Raw genomic sequence first — 26,027 nt, forward strand, 5'->3', positions numbered from 1 at the left:
ATCTTAATGCACTGCATTTGGTTGGCTAAGAATGTTAATGACCACTTTGCCAGTGATGGTTTGATTATGGTTTTGGCTGACATATTTTGCCTGTAATGAAGAGGCAATTTGAGGGTTGCACCACAGGCTATGATCACACTTGGAACTGCCCCCATAAAAATGGTACCTCTATTGTAAAGTTGTTTCTAGAAATGACCTCCAGGTTGTTAGTGTAGTTCTGCTAATGCTACAACATGGAGGCAGCAGTGCAGGCAGGGTGCCAGTATTTACAGCATTGTGTCAGTGAGGCTCATTCAGAATAACTGCCCAACGTTGCTGTAAAAGAATTAACAGCTGTTGCTTTGCACCCAATCCATAATTGCAACAGAGGGTGAATTTAAGATAAGAACAATTAGCCTATAGCTCAGTACACTTTCCAAATCCCACCATACATAAGATGGCTCATTCAGACCAGACAATCCTTTTCATTGTTCAGCTGGGCATAGGCTAGTGTGTGTGTGTGTGTGTGTGTGTGTGTGTGTGTATGCACACACACACAATTATTTAGTCATATGCATATTTTTTTTATTATTATTATGCTCCTGATGCCGCTATTGGAAGCATGATATGATGTATATTCATGCAGATTCTTAAGTGCAGTGGAATGTGTGTGTGTATATATATATATATATATGTATATGTATATATATATATTTGTAAGTGTGTGTATATATATATTGTCTGTGTGTATGAGAAACAGATGCACTGTAGGCAGATAAAGTAGATAAATATAGATTCAAATAGAAGCATAAGTGTATAAATATAGACACTATATGGAGTGAAGGCAGGCAGATCAGCACAGTTTCATTATTACTTGTATTCTGTATAATAAAAGAGTAGCTGACATTAAAATGACTGACTGAATGACACTGTCAGATTGCAGAAGACGCAGTGTAAGGTAAGAAAATAACCTTTCTAGCAGTTTGAAGAGCAATTAAGCAAGAAGATTCAGTGTCTTTCATTATTTGCTTAATATATTTCTACTGGATTTTATTTTTCCAATTGGAGGGCAGAAGCAAAACATGAATTCTTACTATATCCTAAAATAAATTTCTAAATAAATTAAATAATTAATAATAACCCTAGCAACGTAGTGTGGGGCAGCTGTCCCATTTCTTTAAGTATAGATTTCTCAATTTTTTGCTTCTACTGATCACCCAGTGGGCTTTACCACAGAGTTTTAGATGGCAATTGATGAAGAAAATAAGGTAGAAAATTCTGCATTGGTTAAAAAAGGGGTTTTCATTGGATGTCTTATAAAGCCTCTGTGTTGTGTGTTTTGTGAGTTTGCAAGTGTTGTGCTTATCATATTTTGATCTTGTCATATCTGCTCTTTGGATTTGCTACTATGAAATGGTATTGGACTCAAACAATGAACCTAGCTGCATTTTGCTAGAGTAGATTACTCTCACAAAACAACCACCGCATTAACTTTTATCATCTTCATTGATTTCTACTTTCCTCTGTTACTTTCTTGGACAACAATGATAATGAATGTTTGAATCTAAATTGTCCACACTTGCATCAGTTTCAAACAGCCTGCTTCTCACGCGAAGTCTTGCGCGTGTAAAAACCAATAGTTTTACTCAATTTCCCCTAATAACAGAATAAGTAACAGAGAAAGATTCTGTGGATTTAAACATGGAACAAAATCTTAGTTCAGGTGAGACCTTCAGTGTTTTTAAAAGTCTTGACTGTGCCATTGCAAGTATCTCAGTGCCATTAGCACACCTGAGAACTGCATCACATGGCGGAGCTTCAGTTGAAAGTATGTTTTGGGGTGTGAATTTCGCTCTATATCAGCCTTCCCCAACCTAGCACCCTCCAGATGTTTTGAACTACAAACTATACTGGGTGGGTGGGTGGGAGCTGTGGTCCAGAGTTTCCCAACCTCCCTGGAGCAGATTTTGGAGATTCATGGTAGAGGAAAGGAGGAGGCTTATTGCATTAGCACACACCCTCTCAGTTCTAGGTTGGATTTCACCCATTGATCAACTTACTATAAATCATTATTTCTTTTGAATATGTAGAAAATGTGCTACAGCTGTCGCTATGTAGGATGAGTAAGTTTAAAACATAGACTGATCCCTCCCTTCTCTCACACATATTTAGTTCTATTATTTTTATATGTATGAAAATGCAGTATGGGGCCCCACTCTAACTCGGTGTTTCTCTTGAATAGCTTCCGGCGTGCTGTAATCAGTTCCAGAATGATGGAACTTGGGAGATTCATGTGACTAATGAAAGCCATTCGGAGATAAAAAGGTAAGTTGTAAAATTAAGGACCAAACTTGATGTTGCGTGACAGAGTTGCCTCCATTCTGTATCTCACTGCATCCTCATTGTAAGAAGTATCTTGTGATGTGATGTTACTGTGTCCTTTGCTTTCTGCTCACCCACCCCACATCACTGGCTGGTGTGGGGGTGAGAAGACACATGCTACAATACTTACTGTTGGCATTGTGTGTGTGTGTGGGTGGGTGGGTGTGTGGGTGTGGGTGGGTGGGTGGGTGTATGCCCCCCCCCCCACACTTTTAATGAGAAGGTTTGTTTGTCTGCTTGGGGCTTTAGTTCCTTGTTCATAAATAGCAGAAACAGTACTACCTATCCCTTCCCACTCCCCCCCCCCCGGTTACCCCTAGGTAAAGGTAAAGGGACCCCTGACCGTTAGGTCCAGTTGCTAACGACTCTGGGGTTGCGGCACTCATTTCGCTTTACTGGCCGAGGGAGCCGGCATACAGCTTCCGGGTCATGTGGCCGGCATGGCTTCTGGCGAACCAGAGCACTGCATGGAAACGCCGTCTACCCCACTTCACCTGTATAATTTAGTCACTATATTGCAGGAAATTCCAAATGCCAGGCAACCATATCTCTTTCCTTTACACATATGCATTATGAAACTGTATTTAATTTGTCGAGCAAACTTTTGTCAATACAATATATAATCCTTTCTTAGAGTTGAACGTATTTAAGTAGGGGTTTGGGGGGTCATGTTTCTGTTTTGCTACTTACATTAAGCGTATAAGTTGAAACATTAGAAAACTATAATTTTTGAAAGTTATGTATTGTGCATGAACATTCAGATGCACAACCCCAACCCCACCTGCAGTTTGAAATTGCATAGCCCAGGAAAAAGCTTTTGTTCTGGATTCTATCAAGTGTATTGCATCAATCAGCCCTAACTCGACTCTTGTGATGCGTTCTTTCATTGTCTCTGCTGAAGAGGATATAGTTAGTGATGGAAAGAGCTCTTGTGGAAGTCTACCTTGTTCACCTCGTTTTGCTTAATTCAGTTTTTTCATTCAGTTCCCGATTCTGTTCCCTTTGATGTCAATGGACAATGGCCTGTTGAGTCAAAGGAGGACAAGAATTCCTGGGTACATTTGAATATACCACTTAAAATTTTCAGGGTCAGTAGAAAGCTTTCGGCTTTGGGGCTTCCTAAGTTTTGTCAGCAAGTGAGACAATGCACAGTGAATGAAAGAAGGCTCTTGCCAGATTTAAGCATTCTATCCTCCCTGACAGAGTTGATTCAGTACTACAGCTGTTCAAAATAAATGGTTCAAAAAGCACTTTATAATGCTACCCCCCCCCCCATCTAACTGTATTGAGGACTAAATTAATAAATCCCCCCTATTTTGCCCTTTCTGATTGGAAATCAATTTTAGAAAAAGTTCATGCGGGTATCTAGATCTAGTGTTAGAAGTCTGGAGGGAGTAGACTCTGGGAAAGTGATATTGGTCATGCCTGTAAATGGCAAATACATGCCCTTTTAAATCTATTGATATCAGTAGGGTGGAGATAAATTAAATTCCTGTAAATAATCACTGGGTATATATCTTAGTTAGCTATATCTGAAGCAAGTGTGCTGTACTTAAGAAAAAGAATGGAATTGTAAAAGAGATTTTCTTGTTTCTTGGATCTGTCAAATTGTTGCCTGTGTCATTCAATGAGTTTAGGGAATGTATTGGGCAGAGAAAAGTTATCCTAAGGTTGCCATACGTCCCTGTTTCCCGGGGACAGTCCCCAGATTTACAAGTCAGTTCCCTGACAAAATCGATCTACAGTATTTAGTAGGAAGTTGAAAAGTGTCCCCGGATTCACTGAAAAAAATCTGGTAACCTTAAGTTATCCAGGTCAGGTGCCGTGAAATAAGATTAATATTATCAAATATTATCAACAGATAGGTTGCTTGTGTGTCTTTTCTGCATTTAGGTGTTTAGATAATGCTGCACTTAAAAATGATATCCAGGTTCAGTAACCACAAACTTTAATGGAGTTACTAGCACTTAGTGGGTAAATTAGTAAAACTAATTAGAATGATGCAGGTACAAGAAAACATTGAAATAATCAGACCAATAAATTGAAATAATATCCAAGGTTTCAGAGATTCTGAAAATTTGTGCAGCTGTAAATTACAGTTTGTCCAGTAAAATGGTGGAAAAGAGTGTGTGAAGTACCAACTTCGGCAATGACACCTTAAATAGTGAAATGGATCTGTACAGGTATACATCCTAATATGTATACGCTTTTGCCTCTTCTAGTGGAGTAAATGAAAAGCTGATCCCTCATACTTTAGATAGAATTTACAGATTAATGACTTTAGATTTTTGACCAGTGTAAGCAGAAAATATTTGTATGACATCTAGTTGCAGTCTAATTCAGGGGTCTTTGAGTACCGTAAAATGAACATAACATCAGAACTTGTCATTGTTGTTATTGGCATTGTTTTTTTTGCTATTTATTATTACTGCCTGAGTGTAGATAATATCCATGAGACAGGAAAGCCAACTTGATCTTAATAGCAAAAGTAATATATGGTAAGCTATGAAAAATGATGTGGAAAAAAATACAAAGAAGGCCACCCAATTGCCATCATTATTAATTTATAATTTTGCAACCTTCAGAAGAGTGGATAAATATATTTAGTCAATTTTCAGAAGCAAAAGATAGACAAAGATCTCAAATTGTACAATTAACATTAGTTGTTTTTCTACAACAGCTGAAAAATCTTCAGTTACATTATTTTAGAAAATTCACATTAAAAATAGTTGTGTAACCATTGCCTGGTACCTGAATTTTGTAACTTGCTGGACTAAGTAGTACTTTCCTCCTGACTTGTGTGGTTAAACCTGAAAAGGTTGAAAGTGAAGAGTGCTCACAATGCTGTCTTTTTAATTCCTAGGTTGTTGGTTGTTGTTTTTTTAAAGGCTTCAGACTAGAAGACAATCTATTTCAGATCTCTCTCTTTTTGGCTTTTGAATTCACATTGAGCTCTTTTCCTTTCATTATATTCCCAGAAAAATGTGTGACTTCTGCAGAGTCCATTTCTCTTTATTTCCCGAATCTCTGGATGTATGGATTGAAAGCATCACCTTTCCACACACACACACCCTCCCATGCCCAACATTAATTATTTTCTGAATGGCAAAAACAAAGACTTTTTTCTTCCTATTAAATAAATTTTTTAAAAGTATTTCAGTCATGTTACTAATGTTGATAAAAGTAGGAAAATATTTTTGAAGAGGTTTTTGTTTTTTATTTTGGTAAAGGGCTTGCCTAGTAAAAATCTGTTTTGATCAGTAGGACTAGTACAATGAATTATTCTCAGCAGTGGATAAATGATAGTGTAGAAAAGTTGTATTTTCCTGACCAATCTCATTTGATTAAGGAAGAATATGCTGAAAGAGAATTTAATCCACTATTCCTAAAAACGGCTGTTTATTACTATTATCTTAATTGTACTCCTCCTAGACGTAATGATTCAGCCAGCCTTATCATTTGTATCATATTCCTCTGGATTTATTTGTCAGAAAACAGAAGACCCTTGTGGATTATTTTTCTCATATAAAGATCCACTACTTTGCTATTTTGAGGTCTATCTAAAGAAATCAGAGGCATTGTAGTTCAGGTTCCTTTTTTAACAGAGCAGTGTAGTATAAAATTTTATCAACTCACCAAACATTTTATGGCCCACTCTCTTGTATGTACAGTGGTGCCTCGCAAGATGAAATTAATTCGTTCCGCGAGTTTTTTTGTCTTGTGATTTTTTCGTCTTGCGAAGCACGGACTTTGGAAAAGCTTCAAAAATCACCCAAGTCTTCAAAAACCTCAAAAAAGGCTACCACACCGCGTGCTATGAGTTGCTCCTCGAAGTGAATGCACAGTTTTAAGAAAAAGGAAACAAATTTGCAAGACAAAGGAAACAAACTTGCAAGACGTTTCCGTCTTGTGAAGCAAGCCCATAGGGAAATCTGTCTTGCGAAGCAACTCAAAAAACAAAAAACTCTTTCGTTTTGCGAGTTTTTCGTCTTTCGAGGCATTCGTCTTGCGAGGTACCACTGTACTGAAGTGTCACTGAGTCTGGCAAACTACTCATATGGAAGGAATTGCTTCCTGCCCTGGGCAGGTGACTAACTGAAAGTTGGTGGACGATACTGTTCAGAATGTCATCCATACAACAGAGAGAAAATTATTTTTCGTTCAGAAGGTACTTACTAGTTGAGAACTGATTTCCTTGATAGTCTGTTGAGGTTTTTTAATAGGTTTTTTGTCGTTACTAATTACGAAGATGTGATATTTTGTTGATGCCCTTTTGCAGCTCTCTGGTTTTGTGTGTTGTTTTTTTTAGCTTGAGTTCTGGTGTGGTATTTGAATCTATATTGTAGCTAACGAAATGTTTTTGTTTTTATTTTCATGATTTTAATAATTTTCCATTTCTGTAAGCTGATTTATTTTGTAAATGGAATAAGGTTATATTTGCATGTCCTACGATGTGCTTTAGGCTTGTGAGGTCCCCCCCCCCTTCTTTTAGATAAAGGGCTTTTCATCTCATTCTTTTAGTATATTTCAAGTACCTTCCTTTTTAAAAATATTAATGTAATGTACTGTAGGGCAGTGTCATAAAAATTAGAACAGCAAGAGTGCATGATTCATATATTGTGTTCAAGATGTCCCCATAATTTATATCTAGAACACTAACTACATCACAGACAGAAGTTGCTTATTTATCAAGTGACGAAAGTAAAGTTCAGATGAGGCCACAGATATTCATGGTGCACACAGTGTTGATTTATTTTGTAAACAGACCATGGGTAATTAATCATAAAATCAAACTTTGCTTTAAAGCTCACATATTGTCATTAATTTCGGTTACATACAAGGAATTATTCAGGATAATGAGTCATTCATGTCCAGCTACAGCTAGCTAAGGCAAAGAAGGCCAAATTCCAGACCAGCTTGACGAATATATCACTACAGTGCTAAACTCAGAAGTAAGAGACCCTGATGTAGCTTCAGCACAGTGAGAAAATGCATATGTTACATCTGATCCCATTGCAATATCACTATTAAATCTTTCTAAGGGTGAACCCCAAATGCACCCTGTTCATCTGAATAAATTGCATGGTTCCCTTGACTTGCTTTTGTTTGTGTGCAGTGGTGTTCAGTTAAGGTACTTAAGCTACTTCTTTTGATGAGGCTCTTGATCTTCATTAGATAGATAGCCTGATAATGTCAAGAGCTTTATCTTTTTATGCTGTGGACACAAGCCTACCTGACCATGTTGAAGGTTATAATAGCCTGTAGCTGTGATCCAGCAGAGGTGGTTTGTGAACACAGTGGAGAAAGAACCCTGTATACTTCCCCTGTCTGGATATTTGAAACACCTTCCTTGCACACTGTGTAATTCTGCAAGTTTTTGCTTGTCTTTGGCTGACTGTAGTTAAAAATATATTGCAAACCTGCAATATATTTTACAGAGAACCTTTACTGAGCACAGATCTCCTAAGCACAAACATAATCTAACTAGCAATATAATTATGATCAAGTCTTCAAGGTTCTACAGCAGGACAAGGCCTATATTTTATTTTATTTTATTATTTTATTTTATTTTATTTTAAGATTCTATTCCTCAGTTTCACTAGATGCAATACTGGGTATTTCTGTTCTCTTTCCCTTAATTTTTGGTTTCTTGTATAGTATAGTTTTTCTGTACACATTTAATGGTTAGGTCCATTCCACCCCATTTAAAGTAGCACTTCCTTAACTAATACAAATGTGTTTGGTATTATAATCTAATTTTGTGAAGCACATTGGATTGCATTTCTATTTTTTAAATAGGTTCATTTAGCTGAAACAAGTCATAGTTCTCTTAACATACATTCAACGGTGTTTTACAATATAGCTATGTACAGGTCGATCTCTTTGGCATTAATTAGCACAAAATGAATAAAAATAATAATAATTTTGCATCACATAAATTAGGAAATATTTAAAATTTCAGATCATGTTACTTCCCAAGAGAGACTCCATTTATGATTTGGGCATGTGTGACTAGTAAAAAAATGAATTTATCGACAAGAGTATGGTAAATCAGTTTCCAAATGGATAGCTTTGAAGAGTCTCGTGGCACTTTGAAGACTAACAAGCTTCTAATGGCACAAAACATATGTAGCTTGATAAAAATTTGTACACTCGATTCAGAGTACAGGTGACAGAAATGAATTGTCTGATAAATTGTAATTCATGGGTTTCACTCTGGAGTTTCTCCTGAAATCCTTTGTTCAAGGATAGAAACTTTAAGGTCAGTTACAGTGTCCTGGTAGCTCAAAATGTTCTCCTGATGATTTATGGATATTGCTATTTCTGATGTTGGATTTGTGTCCAGTTACTTCCTTTGCATAGAAATTGACCGGTTGGTCGTATGTAGAATGCAGAAGGACATTGCTGGCAGATGATAGCATATATCACATTGGAAGATGAGAAGATGAATGAACCTGTGATGTTGTGGCTGACATTATTGGGTTCCGTAATAATGTCACTTGGGTAGATCCTGGGCTAAATTTGGCATTCCGTTTATTGCATGGTCTTGTCTCTGTTTTAGTGCCTTTGTTATGTTGCCTGCTATAAGTCACTGTTTTAGGTTGAAGGCTACCTGTAAAGAAATGCAGGTCTACCAGTCAAGATCCCTGAGAGGAAACTTTAATTGTCCACAATAGACTATGACCTGTGCCCAAAGCTGCTTACAGCAAACATTCAAAACATCAAAATACGGAGCATTGGAAGTACAAATATACAAATCACAGAACATGTCAGTAAATTCAAAGCTGGCAAAAACCATCAATTTGGCAAACATGAATAATTTCAGTATTACAAAAAAAGCCCAATCTAGGCTTAAGTACATAAATACAAAGCAAAACAAGAGTTAACCGACAATAAAAGTTTCTGGCATTGTGACTGCACCGATTCAGGATTGTTGCAAATGAAGAACCCACTCTACTAGGGTTCATATATAGCTTCTGTGGCATCTTGCCTACATTGTGAGCAGTTGAAAATACTCAATCATGTCTTAAGCGTAATGTATGCCATGCTACCCACTCACCCCTTTTCTGCGCTTAAAATCACACACATCATTTTACACATGATTGGGTCAATCCTGAACTTAAATATATGGGCTGCCACTGTCATGTGTAGTTTGGTCTTGAGAAACTGAGAGAAAATAAAGTTCTAGATCAGGTGAGATAAGTAGTCCATTGTTTTTTCTAAGATAGTGTTGGCTTCAGGAATCTTGTTCAAAGTAGAAGTGTTTGTGTGTCTCAATTTCGGTTTCGTTGCACCATTTTAACTACTCTAAGGATGAAGTTGGCAAAATATTTTCCTTTAAATTCTCACAGTAATCTTTCACAAACAACTGGATCATACTGCTGTGGTGTAAACCACTTCTTTCGCTAAACAAACACAAACACACAATTCTGTTCTTTGTGCAAGGGATCTGCAGAGGAATTAAGGCAATTAGATCTCTATATATAGGCATTGTCTTTTTTCACTTGAGCCTGGGAAAGGGCTGAGATGGAGACTTAAGGGACTTAAGGAGTGCCTTATGGTGGTCTGTCATAGATCTGCACATGTGTGTGGGAAAATGGATCATGGGTCCCGCCACTCTTTGCTTCTCCTGGTTCATGAAAATCTTATTAATTTTAGTGTGTTATTTGCAGAGATTTAAATGATGCATGTTCAGCATAATGCCTAGAACAGTAATTTTCAAAGAAGATGCCCCACTTGGGTTGGTTTAATTTACAGGCCCTGGAGAAAACCCCAAAATAAGTTTGTAGAAACAATGAAATCTGTTTGTCAAATGTTGTTACAGGATGAGCAAATGTCATAATAAAAGCATTCTTGTAGCAACTATAGGAACAGAATTAATAAATAATTTGCATCAAATTATTTATTTAATGCAGTTAGAATGTTGTTTTTACTCATGTAATATTCACAATTAGACGACAGTCTCCTTGAGCTATGGCTGCGTCTAAATCAGGATTTGCATCCTATGGGAAATGCCATAAGTGTAAATATTACCTTTATTCCAAAATATGCTATTTCAAATAAATATTCGACCATTACATTTTCCCAAGGAACGTATTTCTAGCTGACCAATTCCACGCGCCCCTCCCAAAAAATATATGAATATATTCCCTATGGAAGTTTTATTTAAAGCAAACTATGAATTAAACTATCACCATGTGTTTGACAGACATTAATTTTGTAGTTTATGCATTCTTAATGAAAATAGAAAGCAAGGCTAAGATATGGTACTCATTCACTGAGCATGTACTTTTAATTTTATTAAAATTTAATTTTATTAAAATGATTTAATAAATAACTTAAAACATTATGGACTATTTTATTTATGCTTTTGTTGTTTTGCATGGAACTGCACATTTAAAGCCCACTCCTTGGCACATTTATTCATATGTAAATCCCACTTAATTCTGTTGTGACTTTATCTCAAGAGCATAGAACTGTAGCCCTGGGCTTCCTTCAGCATTGAAATTTTGGCTACAGATTTCTTTCTATTCTGAAGTTCTGCAGTGCTTGAGTGCATGGTGTAATAGAGTATTGGACTAGAACGCCCCCTACTCAGTTTCAGCTCTCTCTCTCTCCCCCCCCTTTATATCCCAGACTATCTCTAAGGTTCCCTGACTCTCAGGAGAAGGAATGGCAAAGAATTTGCCATTTATTTGCAATTGATTGCTTCTGGAGCTGAGGTTTAACATTAACTCGTACAACTAAGTATGAGAAATATTAATACATTTGAATTTTCTCTAAACAGAGCAAACCACAACACATCCTGGCAGTCAGTTGCCTAACCTGCTCTAACAAATATGCCAAGACAGCAAAAGATACATTTCCTTAGCTTTGTTTTGCTTTATCTGGGGTCGGGGCGGGGGGTTAGCTCTTTCTGCCTTAGTTACTAGGAATAAGTCACATTTTTAAAGCGTCCTATATTGTTCAAAAGCTTTAAGCCCAGGGTGGATGGGGGCGTCAATGTCAGGAGCAGGAGCGACTGTAAGACTATTACAAATTTATGTATTTCAGTTTTATGGGAGACCTTTGCTCACTTGTAGCAAAATACAGTTGTGTGACTCCCTTGTATGGAGTAGATCCCATAAATTTTATATACGGTAGAGATCCACTCTCCTAAGAACTGTTGATTTGCCTGAGCCTCTGAGAAATTTTCTCACAGTTCTTCCTGTGGAGCCTGTCACTAGCAGTCAAATAAGGACAATTTTACCATTCTCTCCTGCTGCTCTAATTTTTTTTTCAGTGCCAGTACATGTATTTGTTATTCTTTATAACTCCCTTTGAAGTTGGGAATCCAAGGGGAATCTAAAACCGACCAGATGTTTCTGATGCTAGAGACACAGAAGATGGCAAAAAAAACAAAAAACAGTTTAACTGAAACTTAGCACTGTATGAATGCCACTGCAGCTAAAATTCTGTCTTCGTTAGATTTAATTATTATTTATTATTATTTTTGCACTTGCAATCCGAAAGGGGTGATGCCTCATATCACTAGCCCGGGAGGGGGAAATGGATGAATTACCCAAGGAAGCAGGGTATCAGCAGCTGCCTCTGTTGATTTCCCTTATGCGGTTTTAGTTCCACTACACTGCATGTTTCCCACCCACACTCTTTTATACTACATTTCTAGCTGATGAAAATGACTTACGTATTGTACTGGGTTTGGAGAGCAGATAAGCAGATCAGTCCAGTTGGGTGGTCAACACGTAGCAAGTGCTTTAGAGAGAAAGAAAAAGGAGCAAACTTAATAGCTTCTCTCTCTCTCTCTCTCTCTCTCTCTCTCTCTCTCACACACACACACACACACAGAGAGAGAGAGAGAGAGAGAGAGAGATTCCTCTTTTGTGTGCTCCGTGTAAGAAGGTCACTAACTTTGGCTAGAATTTATGAACAAAAGCAGATGTGGAGGTTGTCAAAATATAAGTGTCTAGAGAAATAGAAAAGGCCAAATTTACTGTAGAAACATTATCTTTAAACTGATGTGATGTTACAAATAGGAAATAGTACAACCAGATTGCTCCATCTTCCACGTGACAGCCCTTTTGATATTTGAAGATGGCTATCATATCTCCCCTGTCTCTTCTTTTCCATTCTAAACATACCCAGCTCCCTCTGCCACTCCTCATAAGGCATGGTTTCCAGACCCCTTTATCATCTTGGTTGCCCTCCTGTGCACACCTTCCAACTTGTCAATATCCTTGTGGCACCCAGTACTGAACACAAGACTACAGGTGTGGCCTGACAAGGCAGAATAGAGTGCTATTCCCTTGATCGGGACACTACTTTTGCTAATGCAGCCTAGAATAAAATTGGTGGGGTTTTTTTTTGTTTTTGCTGCTGCATTACACTGCTCACTCACATTAAGCTTGTGGTCTACAAAGATCCAGGTGTGCCCCATCCTGGTGTCACTGATGAGCACCTCCTCAATTCCTTCATCCCAGTTATTTATAAAGATGTTGAACAACAATGGCCCCAGGACAGAACCCTGCAGCACCTCACTTGTCCCTTTTTTCCAGGATGGTGAGAAACCATTAGTGAGCACTCTTTGAGTTCGACCTATCAACCAGCTACAAATCCACGTAACTGGTCATCCAGCCTTTATTTTACCAGCTTCTCTGCAAGACTATCACGGGGGACTTTGTCAAATGGCTTACTGAAATCAACATACAGTACACACGCAGTGTTTCCCTGATAGTGATAGTGGGTGGTAGGTATAAAAAGATTGACTACCCCTGGTCTAGCCCAATTCCCTGCAGTGCAGAAACATGCAGCTGTCCCATACGGGGATTGAGCCTGCAACCTTGACGTTATCAGCACCACACACTAACCAACTGAGTCAACTTAGCTCATATCTGATCGTAATTGAGAAACTCATATTTGGAGTAGCTTGTTCTAGAGAGAGAAATTGGTAAAATCTGTCTCACTGATGGATAGATACCAATCCATCTACTTTTGGTACTGAAACAGCCTCCAAAATACCCATTAGCTATATGCATGGCAAACATGCCCCTATGTTTTTGCTTATAGTTACTTTTTGTTTTCCTGTTAAAAATTAAAGTCACAGCCCTGATGTCTTTTCCACAGTAATCATTCTGTTATCAGACTTGTTTGTCTTCTGGGCACACTCTAAATCTTTTAAAGTCTCTGAGGGATTCGTTGTTTTGCTGTGAAATTCTGTATATGATATTTTGTTCCCTTTGCAATACATTTACTTTTTATCCTCTCCCATCATGTTTTTCCAAGTTGCATCTACATACATATATATGGAAACCCTGTAACCACTAAATATACAATACCTTTTCAAAATATTTTGATCATTGAAACACCCACTTCATGCAGCCTTAGTATATATGAGGATCCTGAATTTTTATTATTGAATGATATAGGGGAAATATTTTATAAAATGTTTAGTATGCTAACCCTCAAATGTCTGATTTGATGGTCAGAGAATGATACTCCATGGACCATAAAAATGAGTGAAATAAAAATATTTTCTCAAAGTATCTTCTGATTTGATAAATCATATTTTCAATATGTTTGAGGGGTTGGGCTTTTCTTTTGTTGGTTCTACCCCCCCCCCTCCATTTTGGTTCTTACCTATTGTTCTAGCTTGGTCTAATAATACAAGACTTGTAACTTGGGGATTAAGGAAAAAAAAGAATTTCCCCCCTCCATTCAGCATGCTGTCAGAAGTTTTTGTTAATTCACATCATCAGAAATTAGTATCCTGCCAAGAGAGTTGTTTTCATGACCTTATTACCAGAACACAAGACAAAGGTTAAAGTAATTCTGGGCATGAACAATGTAATTGCCTTTATATATTTATTTCATTTTTACCCCACTCTTCAGCCCAAAATAAGGCTCCCAGAGTGGTTTACAAATGTCATGGATAAAACATTGTGTTGCAAATGTCACTGATAAAAATACGTGACACAAAAGGAAAGGGGATTGGGGGCGAGGAAGGAAAAAACAAACTCAGGCATTATTTCTTAAGTTGCAGAGCTTTTGTAATGATCAGCTGGGGTGAAATGTTGCTGGTCTTTCAGGAAAGCTGGTGGAGAGAGGCTGTGAATTATCTCCTGTGTCCTGGTGGAATAGTTGCTGATGATAGAGGGTAGAGGGCCGGGTGACGTCCCACATTGGTTAGAGTAGACCCACTGAAATAAGTGGACTTAAGTAACTTTAACAATAAGTTCCCTGTGGAATGCCCTCTCTTCAGATGTTAAAGAGATAAAGAATTACACAACTTTTAGAAGACATCTGAAGGCAGCCCTGTAATGGGAGGTTTTAATGCCTGATGTTTTTATCATGTTTTTAGATATACTGTAAGCCGCCCAGAGTGGCTGGGATCACCCAGCCAGATGGGCGGGATATAAATAATAAAAAATATTATTTCTTATACTGCTCTTCAGCCATATTTCAAAGGTAGCTTACATAAGAATTAAACAAAAATTCAACATAAAAATAAACCACCTAGATGGTCATTCTAACAGGTTTATAACATGGTTTTTGCTCATTCTTTTAGCTGGTTTATACTGTTCTTGCTAGCTGAAATTTGGGCCACAAGTAACATGTCACCTCTACCAGCTGTACATACATACTGTTTGTGGAATTCAAAAAGGGCTTTTTTGTACCATGGTTTGAGCTGTACCAATGCTCCACACTATATAGATGATATATGGCTATCAATATCAAAGTGGTCAATTCCTAAGAAAGACAAAGGATTTCACAGAATATGTAAGCAAGTGAAGGCTGGGGGGAAGATGGCACATACGGTAAATGAGTGAAGTTAAAATTGAAAATTCTGCTTTGTTGTATATAATCGTTACAGCTTTTCTGAACCTCTCTTCTCTTCAGTCAGCCATTGGAACAAACATCTGTCTGCTTGCTCCAGCATCAGGTATATGCCTGAAGCTGTTTTGCCTGCATTAGTTTTTACCCCTGTTGCTGCTAAGGGTGAATGCTTGACTACAGGACTGCACCTTATCACAAGGGGAAGTTCTGAGAGTGTCCTGGGCCGCAGGTGCTGACCACTTGCAAAACCAGCTCATGGCCCAGCAGATTCAAGCACAAGAGCACTCTCCCCTCATGTGGTTTCTAGTGTCTGGTATTCAGAAGCATTACTGCCTCCAGTGGTGGAGGCAGAGCATAGCCATCATGGCTAGTAGCTATCAAAAGCCTTCTCCTCCATGAATATGTCTAATCCTCTTTTAAAGCCAATCCAACACCATCCCTACTTACTTATGTAAAGCCTTAAATGTATATAAGTGGGAGAAAGTGTTCACAAGATTGAAGTAAAAATGTCTCCATTACCAGTATGTGTTTTGTTTTTAGTTCTTTTCGTTTAGTATTTGGATGTGCCTCACTTTTCCTTCTGAAGAGTATCTCAAAGTGGCTGGGAGTTACGGCAACATAATCAATATAAACATATTAAAATTACCAGCAATAATAAGCACAATTTTATTGTAAATGAAGCAGTTCAGTGCCATACCAAATTCGTGACAAATCAACTAATAAATATAAAATAACATTTCAGTAGCATAATATCAATATTTAACTAGCAAAATATCACATCTAGCTAACTAATTCAATTATATAGCATAGCAATCAAGACAACTGAGATTCAGAGAGAGCAACAGAACAAAACAAAGCATATTAAAATCAAGAAGGGGTATCCCCGCAGAGAAGCAGAGGTAGATGAATGAGGGGATAAATGTTTAAAGTCCAAAATGCCTCTCCCTGCTTCAAGCTCCTCTATCAACTGCTTAACCTTCCTCTGCTGTGTTCCAGTTGCAGGCAATAATTTTGATTTAGTAGCATTCATCATCTGGAAATACTTGACTATAGTTTACACATGTCATTAGTATTTGATGATTCAATAGCAAAACACTGCATTAAGACCTGAAGTTAGGATAGCTTAAATACCAGAATTGCAGCCCAGAATTGTGCAGTTCCCAGAGAGCAACATGACAACTATACTGTATGGGATAGTGAGGGCACCAAATCCCCGACAAATGAAGAAAATATGAAAATATTGAAATGAAGCCAGCATAGTTATATGAGCTAAAATTTGTTCAGTTAATTGGAGTAGGTTGAAAGGAAAGTTTATACGGATGTAAAAAGAAGGAAAAGAAATTTGGCACCTTAAAGGCTAAGAAGTTTATTGCGGCATTTGTGCTGATGTCTTTTAAGGTACTACAAAACACTTCATTGCTTTTGCTGCAACAGACTAATAGGATTACTTAATTTCTAGTAATGTGCTACCCACTTAGCAAATATTTTATTGGTCTTTTGCTTCTTATATACAAATAGAGAGTTAGGGTTATCATGTTTGCCATCAGAAGCAAGAAGTCCTCACTTATTTGGCATTTATTCCTTAAGCTGTACAATAAGTGGTGAAACACCGCCCACCCAACCTGATCCTAGGTAGTCTATTTGGTCACTGTTTAGATGTTGTTCAGCATCTACCTGCAGGATTTAAACATTGCAGTCTCGCTGTCCAGGGCAAGATTAGCATTTTACCAACTGGTAAAAGTACCCCACTCTCAACAGAGGCTTGAATCAAAACCCACATGCTAAACATCTCTACTCTCTATGAATTAGATCCAAATTTTCCAGCTGTTTCTTGTCAAACATAAAGCATTTCCAAATGCACATAAATTCAGCAAAAGTTCACTTAGAACTTATGTCTAAGTTGTAGCTATTTCTTTTTCTAAATGTCTTGATCACTGATCGTGGTACTTAAGCAACAATACTTAAGGACTTGAAGAAACAAGACAGAAAAGTTCAACTGGTGATTCTCTACTGCAACACCTCATAGAATATATTGTTTCTCTCTCTCCACCTCTTGCCCCTGAAACTGAAAGGATACTGCCAGTGTTCTGCTTTACCCTCATTCTAGTATTAATCTTTGTGGAATTATGAACTTGAAGTTTCTACTAAGTTTCTGTTACTGAATTTGTACCTATATTGCCATGCAGATAGGCAGCGACTGATTTGTGCAGGAGTTACAGTCCGGATCCCTGTGCATGTTGGCAAGGTCCACGTAAGACCACTGTGCCACATTCCATCCCTGCCTCCACCCCACCCCTTTTTGTGACATTTTTGTGGCATTTGGGGGTCACTTCCAGGTTCAGTGCGACATGCGCGGTCGCACACATATTGGATGTGCTTAAAACACTCGCTGCCTTTACTGCCAGAAAAGATAAGGAATCACAACATAGCCAGGCACAACCAAAGTGAGAGACACGGAACCAGCGTCTGCCTAGCCCAGGCATAGGCAAACTCTGGCCCTCCAGATGTTTGGGACTACAATTCCCATCATCCCTGACCACTGGTCCTGTTAGCTGGGATGATGGGAATTGTAGACCCAAAACTCTGGAGGGCCAGAGTTTGCCTGTGCCTGACCTAACCCCATAAAAGAAATTAGCATGTTTCCCTGGGATTACACAGATGAGGTGTAGGGACACCACTGGGAAAAAACAATTCTCATCGACGCAAGAAGATGGGGTAGTCTATATTTGCTGTGTGTGGCATATATGCAACACACCATTTGATAATTTGCAATCTCCAGTGATGAGCATGAAGGTGTGACCTTAATCTAAATATGTTTTCCATATTCAGAAAAGCAATATTCCTCATCCACTTGGAATTTATTATCACATACAACTGTTCAATGCAAACTAATGTTTGGGGGCATTATTCTCTTTGAAGAATAGTAGATTGTCAAGGGAGAAGTGTTTGCTTTTGTGGATTAGCTTAAAACTTCAGTTTCCTTTCCCTCTCAGCCCCCCCAGCCCCCAGTTATTCTTCAACCGCTCAATTGCTTCCTGTATGAGTGTACTAAACTTTTATAATCCTTTTTTTAATACATAGAGATGTATAGCATATCTACCATACCTGCACATGCAAACATTTGATTTTGTTTCAGTGTATGCAAAACATTGTGCAATTTTAAAATATGTTTTGCATGCACGTATATGTCCCAGCGCCTGCCAACCTAGCAGTTCGAAAGCACCTCCGGGTGCAAGTAGATAAATAGGGACCGCTTACCAGCGGGAAGGTAAACGGCGTTTCCGTGTGCGGCTCTGGCTCTGGCTCTGGCCAGAGCAGCGATGTCACGCTGGCCACGTGACCCGGAAGTGTCTCCGGACAGCGCTGGCCCCTGGCCTCTTAAGTGAGATGGGCGCACAACCCCAGAGTCTGTCAAGACTGGCCCGTACGGGCAGGGGTACCTTTACCTTTACCTATATGTGCTTATATTTTTATATCAGAAACATACTTAGTTTTATCTAAGCAATGTAAGTAAGATACAGCATGTTTATTATAAGATGGAGGTTGCATAAAAGTGGCTTCTTCTTTTTTTGCGGGTGAGGAGGGAGTTGTCTTTTATGCCTGAAATTGCTGTGCAATTCAGGTGAACAGCTAAGGAAGACACTTGTTTCCAGGGTAATAACCACTCTTCCTATTGGATTTTTTTTTGCTTCTGTGAAATGCTAGAAAGCAAGTGCCAAATATTACAAGTAATTATGAAACCTTCGATTTAAGGTCCACATAAGGAATCAGATTGATGAGGGGAGAATGCAGAACAGCCCTGTGTCAATGGCCAGAGCAAACACTTTGCATATATAGCTTGCTGATTAAAATTGTGGGATCTCCGGTTAATGGTTTGAGGGTTTAGAAAAACCATGCCTGAAATATCACGAAGTGTTCTCTTCTAGAAACACAGCAAATGTTGTGCTGAGTTAGAAGTAAAGTTAGTCAGTAACCCAATTCACACATAATGCTAAACATGTAACGACCTAGCATGAATGTGTGAGCATGCAGGTTACCGAAGAGGAGATAGTGGCTCCACTGCTGTGCTAGCTGGGACTAAGCCATGGTTTGGCTTAGCATGTTGTCCAAACTCAGGCTCATGGTTTGTCACGGGCCTGCGCTCAGACAACACACTAAGCTACATGATGGTTTAGCCACAGGTAGCATAGCAGCAGGTGGACCAGGGGAAAAATGGAGTGCAGTGGCTGCATGCTTTCACATTCACCTAAACTATGGTTTGGCTTAGCATTACATGTGAACTAAGCTTCTATGTTTGTGTAAGGCAACTTGTACTTTTTGGAGATTATTATTTATGACCTTAAATTGTCTATGATGCTCATGTTCTTTTTTGTATCTTGCCATGGGCTTTAATGCAACCAACTGTGAAGGTCGTGACATCGTGCTTCAATAAATGCCCTGGGGAAATGTTTAAAAAAGCCCAGAAGAAAGGCTAGCAGTTCAGCAATATATGACTGCTGTGGCTGCATTTCTGGTTTCACTGCTTCACCAGTGACCTGGTGCAGCTCAGAGTAAAAGGTAAAGGGACCCCTGACCATTAGGTTCAGTCGTGACCAACTCTGGGGTTGCAGCACTCATCTCACTTTACTGGCCGAGGGAGCCAGTGTTTGTCCATAGACAGTTTCCGGGTCATGTGGCCAGCATGACAAAGCCACTTCTGGCGAACCAGAGCAGCACACGGAAACGCCGTTTACCTTCCCGCCTGAGCGGTACCTGTACTTGTACTAGCACCTAATTTTATTACCAAAATAAGTGGGGAAAGTGCTGTTTCACTGCTTGTAGACTTCCCCATAGAGAATAAGATGCTGGTGTTTGGTCTGATCTAGTAGTGCTCTTTCCTATGTATTATTATGCATAACTGTGAGTTAATGTGAGTGCTAGACATGGCAGATTGAATGCTCCCAGAGTTGAGTGGATTAAGTGAGGCAACTCACGTCCATGAATTCCACCCACAGTTCCCACAGTTCAGTCGAGAAAGGCAGGGATACCAGTGTGAATGACCAGCAGCAACTGTAAATTATTTAACTTTTGTAGATTGATAAAAATGTCAGAATACTGAGTCTGAAGTGTATATGTATGTAGCATATATATATATACGCATATGCATTGTTACTTCTCGTCATACAATGAAATATATATATATATATATATATATATATATATATATATGGGTTAGAATATGAGTGTGATATCAAGGCTTTAAAAGTATCCTCAAACCAGACCCCAACAATCAGAAATGTTTTGTCCATTTCAACAAGGGAAAATAAATCCCTTCTGTGATTAAAGCTTCAGGAATGTGAAAAGGTGCAGTATCTGTGTCAGAGGAAAGAGGTACGATAATATTAATTGAAAGAGAAATAACAAGGCACAATTACCTCCTGCTGTGCCTTTCATGTGATGCTGTCAGTTCTTCCACTTTGATAAGAGCTGCTGAGCATGTGGTGCCACTAGCAGGCATCCCCAGTGGTTGGAAGTCTGGTGGGTTGGGTGCAGGTCTGTTTTTTGAGGAGTAACAATAAAGAACTGAAGAGAAGGAAAAGAGAAAAGAAAGTGGAAGCATGTCCTAGAAAAGTAGCCATTAAAGTCTTTTGTAGAAAAAAGAAGACAGATTGCTAAAGTGCCTTAAAAAGTAACAAATTTAATCATAGCAAGAGCTTTCATAGGCAAGAACCTGCTTCATCAGATTACTATAGACGTGCACAGATCTGAGGCACAGAAGTGAGTGTGATGGAAAATGAGGATTTTTTTTAAAAAAAAATACAGCCAGTATCCTGAAGTATCCAATATTAGTCAGTTAAAATAAAACTACATTTGCACTAGCACTAGCCTTGTGTATTTTGGTTTTAAGCTTGACTGCAATAAATTGTTAACCACAGTCAAGAAACTGGGAGGTGGGATCACCTCAGCCCTCCCCCTCTTTGGAGCAAACTCCACCATACAGCGAATTCTCCATTGCAGAAAAATGAATTGAAATAAATTAACTAATTTTTAATTGCATATAACACAGAAATGCTTATAACAGAACCGTGGACTGTTGTGGTTAGGGAAAGCATTTTGGGGAGGGAGTGCTTAACCTTTTGCCCTCAAAACATGTTTGGAAGCCTGCAGAGGGAAAGCAACTTGAGGGGGTAATTTAGAGTGTAGAAATGTGAAAGAGTTATACAGCCTAACCCACTACCGCTGCTTTTCTCAAAATTGGGCTTTTCTTTGTTCATGCCAAATTTGAACAAAGTGTAGGTGAATTTGAATGGAGTCCCAAATTCAGATATGTTCAAAGTTAACTTTATGTTTAAGATTCTGAAGTAAGTTTGTTTTTCCACAGTGGCAAATAGGTGTGGTGTATTCAAAAGTTACTTGTCTATATTTATTTAAGGCATTTATATATCACTGTTTATAATATCCCAAGGCAGCTTGCAATGTAAATTAAAACAAAATGATAAGAGATGCAATAAAATGAAAGCACAACAAATACATACAATTTCACTTACAGTATTTATATGTACAGATAGGTAGCCGTGTTGGTCTGCCATAGTCAAAACAAAATAAAAAAATTCCTTCCAGTAGCACCTTAAAGACCAACTAAGTTAGTTCTTGGTATGAGCTTTCGTGTGCATGCACACTTCTTCAGATACACTTCTTCAGAAGTGTGCATGCACACGAAAGCTCATACCAAGAACTAACTTAAAAGGTAAAGGTAAAGGTACCCCTGCCCATACGGGCCAGTCTTGACAGACTCTGGGGTTGTGCGCCCATCTCACTTAAGAGGCCAGGGGCCAGCGCTGTCCGGAGACACTTCCGGGTCACGTGGCCAGCGTGACATCGCTGCTCTGGCGAGCCAGAGCCGCACACGGAAACGCCGTTTACCTTCCCGCTGGTAAGCGGTCCCTATTTATCTACTTGCACCCGGAGGTGCTTTCGAACTGCTAGGTTGGCAGGCGCTGGGACCGAGCAGCGGGAGCGCACCCCGCCGCAGGGATTCGAACTGCCGACCTTTCGATCGGCAAGTCCTAGGCGCTGAGGCTTTAACCCACAGCGCCACCTGCGTCCCTTAGTTGGTCTTTAAGGTGCTACTGGAAGGAATTTTTTTATTTTGTTTTGACTATGGCAGACCAACACGGCTACCTATTTGTAACTGGAACTATGGAAGGCACCACACTGAGCCGCATGAAATGGAAGTCCATCAACCTCACCATGTGGATCTGAAGAAGTGTGCATGCACACGAAAGCTCATACCAAGAACTAACTTAGTTGGTCTTTAAGGTGCTACTGGAAGGAATTTTTTTATTTAGTATTTATATGTATAGAGGTTCCATTCATTCATTCCATCACTTTTATATCCCTCCCTTACTCCCAAAGGATCGCAGGGTGGTTAACATAAAACTACATAAATACAATCATAAAACAATAATTAAAAAATCAACGGCATTATCACCTCCAGTCCTAACCCAGAACAGCAGCAGAGTCAGCAGTAATACTCCCTTTATTTGTCCTGAACAAATAAAAGTTTTCAGATTGTGCTGGAACACTGCTAGTGTAGGGAACAACCAGATTTCACTTGGGAAATGTCTAAATTATATATCCTGCTCCCAGTCCCATTGTTGATGCTACTACCTTGCTTCCTAGCTGCAGATGTCCAATACAAATTATGTTGTAATAAAAGCTTCAGCCAAGATAATATGCCTTTTCTCTTCGATGGCTTGTGCATCATTTATATTTTGGCAGATCTTAAGAATAAGTTTGCAAGTTCTTGCTCCAGCCTTATTTTTGGTTACATTGACATGTCGTCAGAAGGGATGCCTTTTGACCAGCACATCTAATTACTTTGGCTTTAATATGCTCCTTATCCTTAATGAGCAGAATAAAACGTCCCTATTCTTATCTCAGTTTGTCAAGGCAGCTCTTCAAAGACTTGGCTTTTAATGTTTTATGGTTTCTCCCTTGATTGCTCTACGGTTCTGAGTAAATCACTAATCAGTTAAATAGTTCACATAATGGACCCCCCAAAATGTAGGTTGTTAATTATTTTTTCAGTACAATGGCAATTTAATGTACCTCAGCAGAGCATCTTGGTAATACCTGAAATAGCTTTGGACCTACTTTAGAACTCTAACAATTATTTTTGCTTACATAGCACCAGGCTTTTGAGGATATTGATGCACTTTGAAGTCACTAATGGATAAAGCTTTATGTACATCCTGGGGAGGTACTTAAGTAGTGTTAGTATCACTTGCAGGTAAGGAAACTGGTGCATGGAGAGGACAAGTGACTTTTCCAAAATCTTGCAGTGTATTAGTAGTACTGCTGGGAAATCAAATCTTATTAGGGTTGTTAGGGGAATGAAACAAAGTCTGTGATATACACCCGGTTCTTACAAACAGCAGGTGAGGTGGCAAAGCTTTTTCTTATCTGTACCACTTCTGACTGGAGGTGGGAGCTCACAGGATGGCATACTGCCACGGAAAAAAAAGATATGTACAGCTGAGGTTGGTTCTCGCATAACATTCATCCAAACCATGGTTTGCCGTGCTGGTACCCACCACATGTTGCTTGTTTGGATGCAATCATAAACTATCATCTGCACTAAACAGGAAGTAACTAATTGAATCTGAGTGCAAAAGAGGAGCAGATACTGCACAAGCTCAAGATATATTCCTGGAAAATTGAGAATGTTACATACGGATCTAGGTAAGAGTTCTTCTCTCACCCATCTAGCTTTCTGTGTGCGGGAAGTTTTACCAGCTTTCCCTTGTATAGTTTACCAAAATATGTAGGTTCCTTCTGGCATACTGCATTGGGGAATGAGGGATCAGACAGGTCAGTTCCACATCATTGATGCCTAACATTTAGTAATAATCCAGTGTAAGATGTTAGCTCATATATACCCACAAAGTTCATTTTTGCTCTGATGCTTACATAATATATTAATGTTTCAGTTAAAGTAAGACAGACTCTTCCTGGAAATATTTCTAATTACCTTCCTTTTTGTGTGAATTTGTCCATTTTGTGGAGGGGATTTTCAGCATTTGAGGTGTACTGTTTCTCCATCTTAAGGGAAGAAGGAAGGCATCTAAAGGTAAACTGCCATCAGCATTTTAATTCTTGTTCAATGTGATATTGGCTTTGTGGCTAATGTGGTGTAGTCTTAATGGATTAGCTCCTAAGAGCTGCAGACAATATGTGGTGTATTTAGCATATGCAGACAAAGGACGAAGGGATCAATATTTATTCAGTTGCATTGAAATCCAGAGACAAGAGACAGCTATAGATGTAGGCCATAGTGCACAAACTATTTCCTCAGCAGTTCTGTGTTACTAACTGTAAATGTTATGACCATTTTGTGAACTCTTGCTGAATGTGGTAGATATGTCTGTAGTCTCAAAAGACTCATGTCAGAAAGAAATTCCACAAAGAAAATTAATTACACCTTGCTTTTCAGAAGATGAGTCTATAAGCTGCTACTAAAAATAATCAAGGCTAAATTGTGAATAGCCTGGAGTGGGTGTTCAGTGAAGGAGAAAGGCCAAGGAAAAAAATGTTATGCTTTTCTGCTCCAGCCTCAGTTCTAAAAGTCACAATAGGCATTTTGTGATTTGGGGTCTTTGCGTCTTTTTAGTGGACAGTGCTTTTGGTGTAGCAGAATCTAGATAAAACTATTAGTTTCTAGAGCAAACTTTGCTCTCTAGAAATAATAGGGAGCAATGTACGTAAATATGGTCTGATGTGGTGGGAAAGCAAGGTAGAGATAAACAACACACAAGGGCAGGAGAAGGGAGATTAGGAATCATGGGTAATTTGTTTGGCATGAATGGACATTTTTATTGAGTGTTTGAAATGGCACCCACTGGGTGGTCCAAGGATTAACTGTGCATCAGGGCCTTTTCAGTTCTGGCACCCAGGTTGTGGAATTCCCTGCCCTCAGAGGCTTCTTCACACCTTCTGTTATTTTAATATCTAGCTTCTGGATTAAAGCTCTTTTTCTTCTTCTTTCATCTTTACTGTTTTACCAATTGTGTATTAATTTGATTGATGTTGTGAGAGGCCAAAAGGCAGGATATAAATCTTTAAATGAATACAACAATTAAAATTAATGCATTTGGCAAGTCATACCTGATAGCATGTTTGTAAAAACAGAAAGGGAGCTGTAGTGAAAGAGGACTCATTTGACTCAACAAGACTTAGTGGAAGTGAGATGGATTAGCAGCTGGACTGGAATGTAAATCATTTCACCATTTTATTTAGAGCACCAGAGTACCTATTGCTGCCCATGTCTAAGCTTATATAGAATCAGGATTTCTTAACGGCAAGAGCAGAGGTTCAAAGTAGACATGACAGTAACAGATCCGATTTGAAAACTATATAAATTGGTAAGGGTGATTGAAAACAAAGTGTGGGCAAGTGGAATAGAAGAACTAAACCCTCATCCGTTTGTGCTTTTTGCTACAGAATATGGATCATGATAAACGATGCATCAATATTGCAGCAACTAAGTAGGTCTGGGGCTGCTTAGTGTCTGGATGGGTGACTACCTGTGATACCTATTTACACAGCATAGTTCCATGCTGAAAAGGGGCAATATATACATTAAATAATTTTACATCATCTGTTTTGCTCCTGGCTGGAATTACCAGTTTCATAGCCTCACCAGTAACAGAACAAAGGGGTTCGTGGTTACGGGCAAACAGCGTGGGTAGGTGGAAGGTCCATCTCCTATTTGTCCATGCTGCACTTTCAAACCCACCTGCCTTGCCTCCCACTCATTTATGAACTTGTCCTCCTGTGGTGGTTTCTACTAA

At 38.8% G+C, this 26,027-nt stretch overlaps 1 protein-coding gene across 13 annotated transcripts in view; it reads left to right on the forward strand.

The window, feature by feature from the left end:
- The window catches only part of ZBTB20 (zinc finger and BTB domain containing 20), a 504,516-nt gene that overhangs the window by 213,674 nt on the left and 264,815 nt on the right, over positions 1-26,027 (forward strand). For all 13 annotated transcript variants that reach the window (XM_079973673.1, XM_079973666.1, XM_079973667.1 and 10 more), the window contains one exon: positions 2,222-2,304. The gene's annotated coding sequence lies outside the window, so the exon portion shown is untranslated. The remainder of the gene's footprint in view (positions 1-2,221; positions 2,305-26,027) is intronic.

Source organism: Podarcis cretensis (assembly GCF_951804945.1).
Source record: "Podarcis cretensis genome assembly, chromosome: 4".
Taxonomy (NCBI): domain Eukaryota; kingdom Metazoa; phylum Chordata; class Lepidosauria; order Squamata; family Lacertidae; genus Podarcis; species Podarcis cretensis.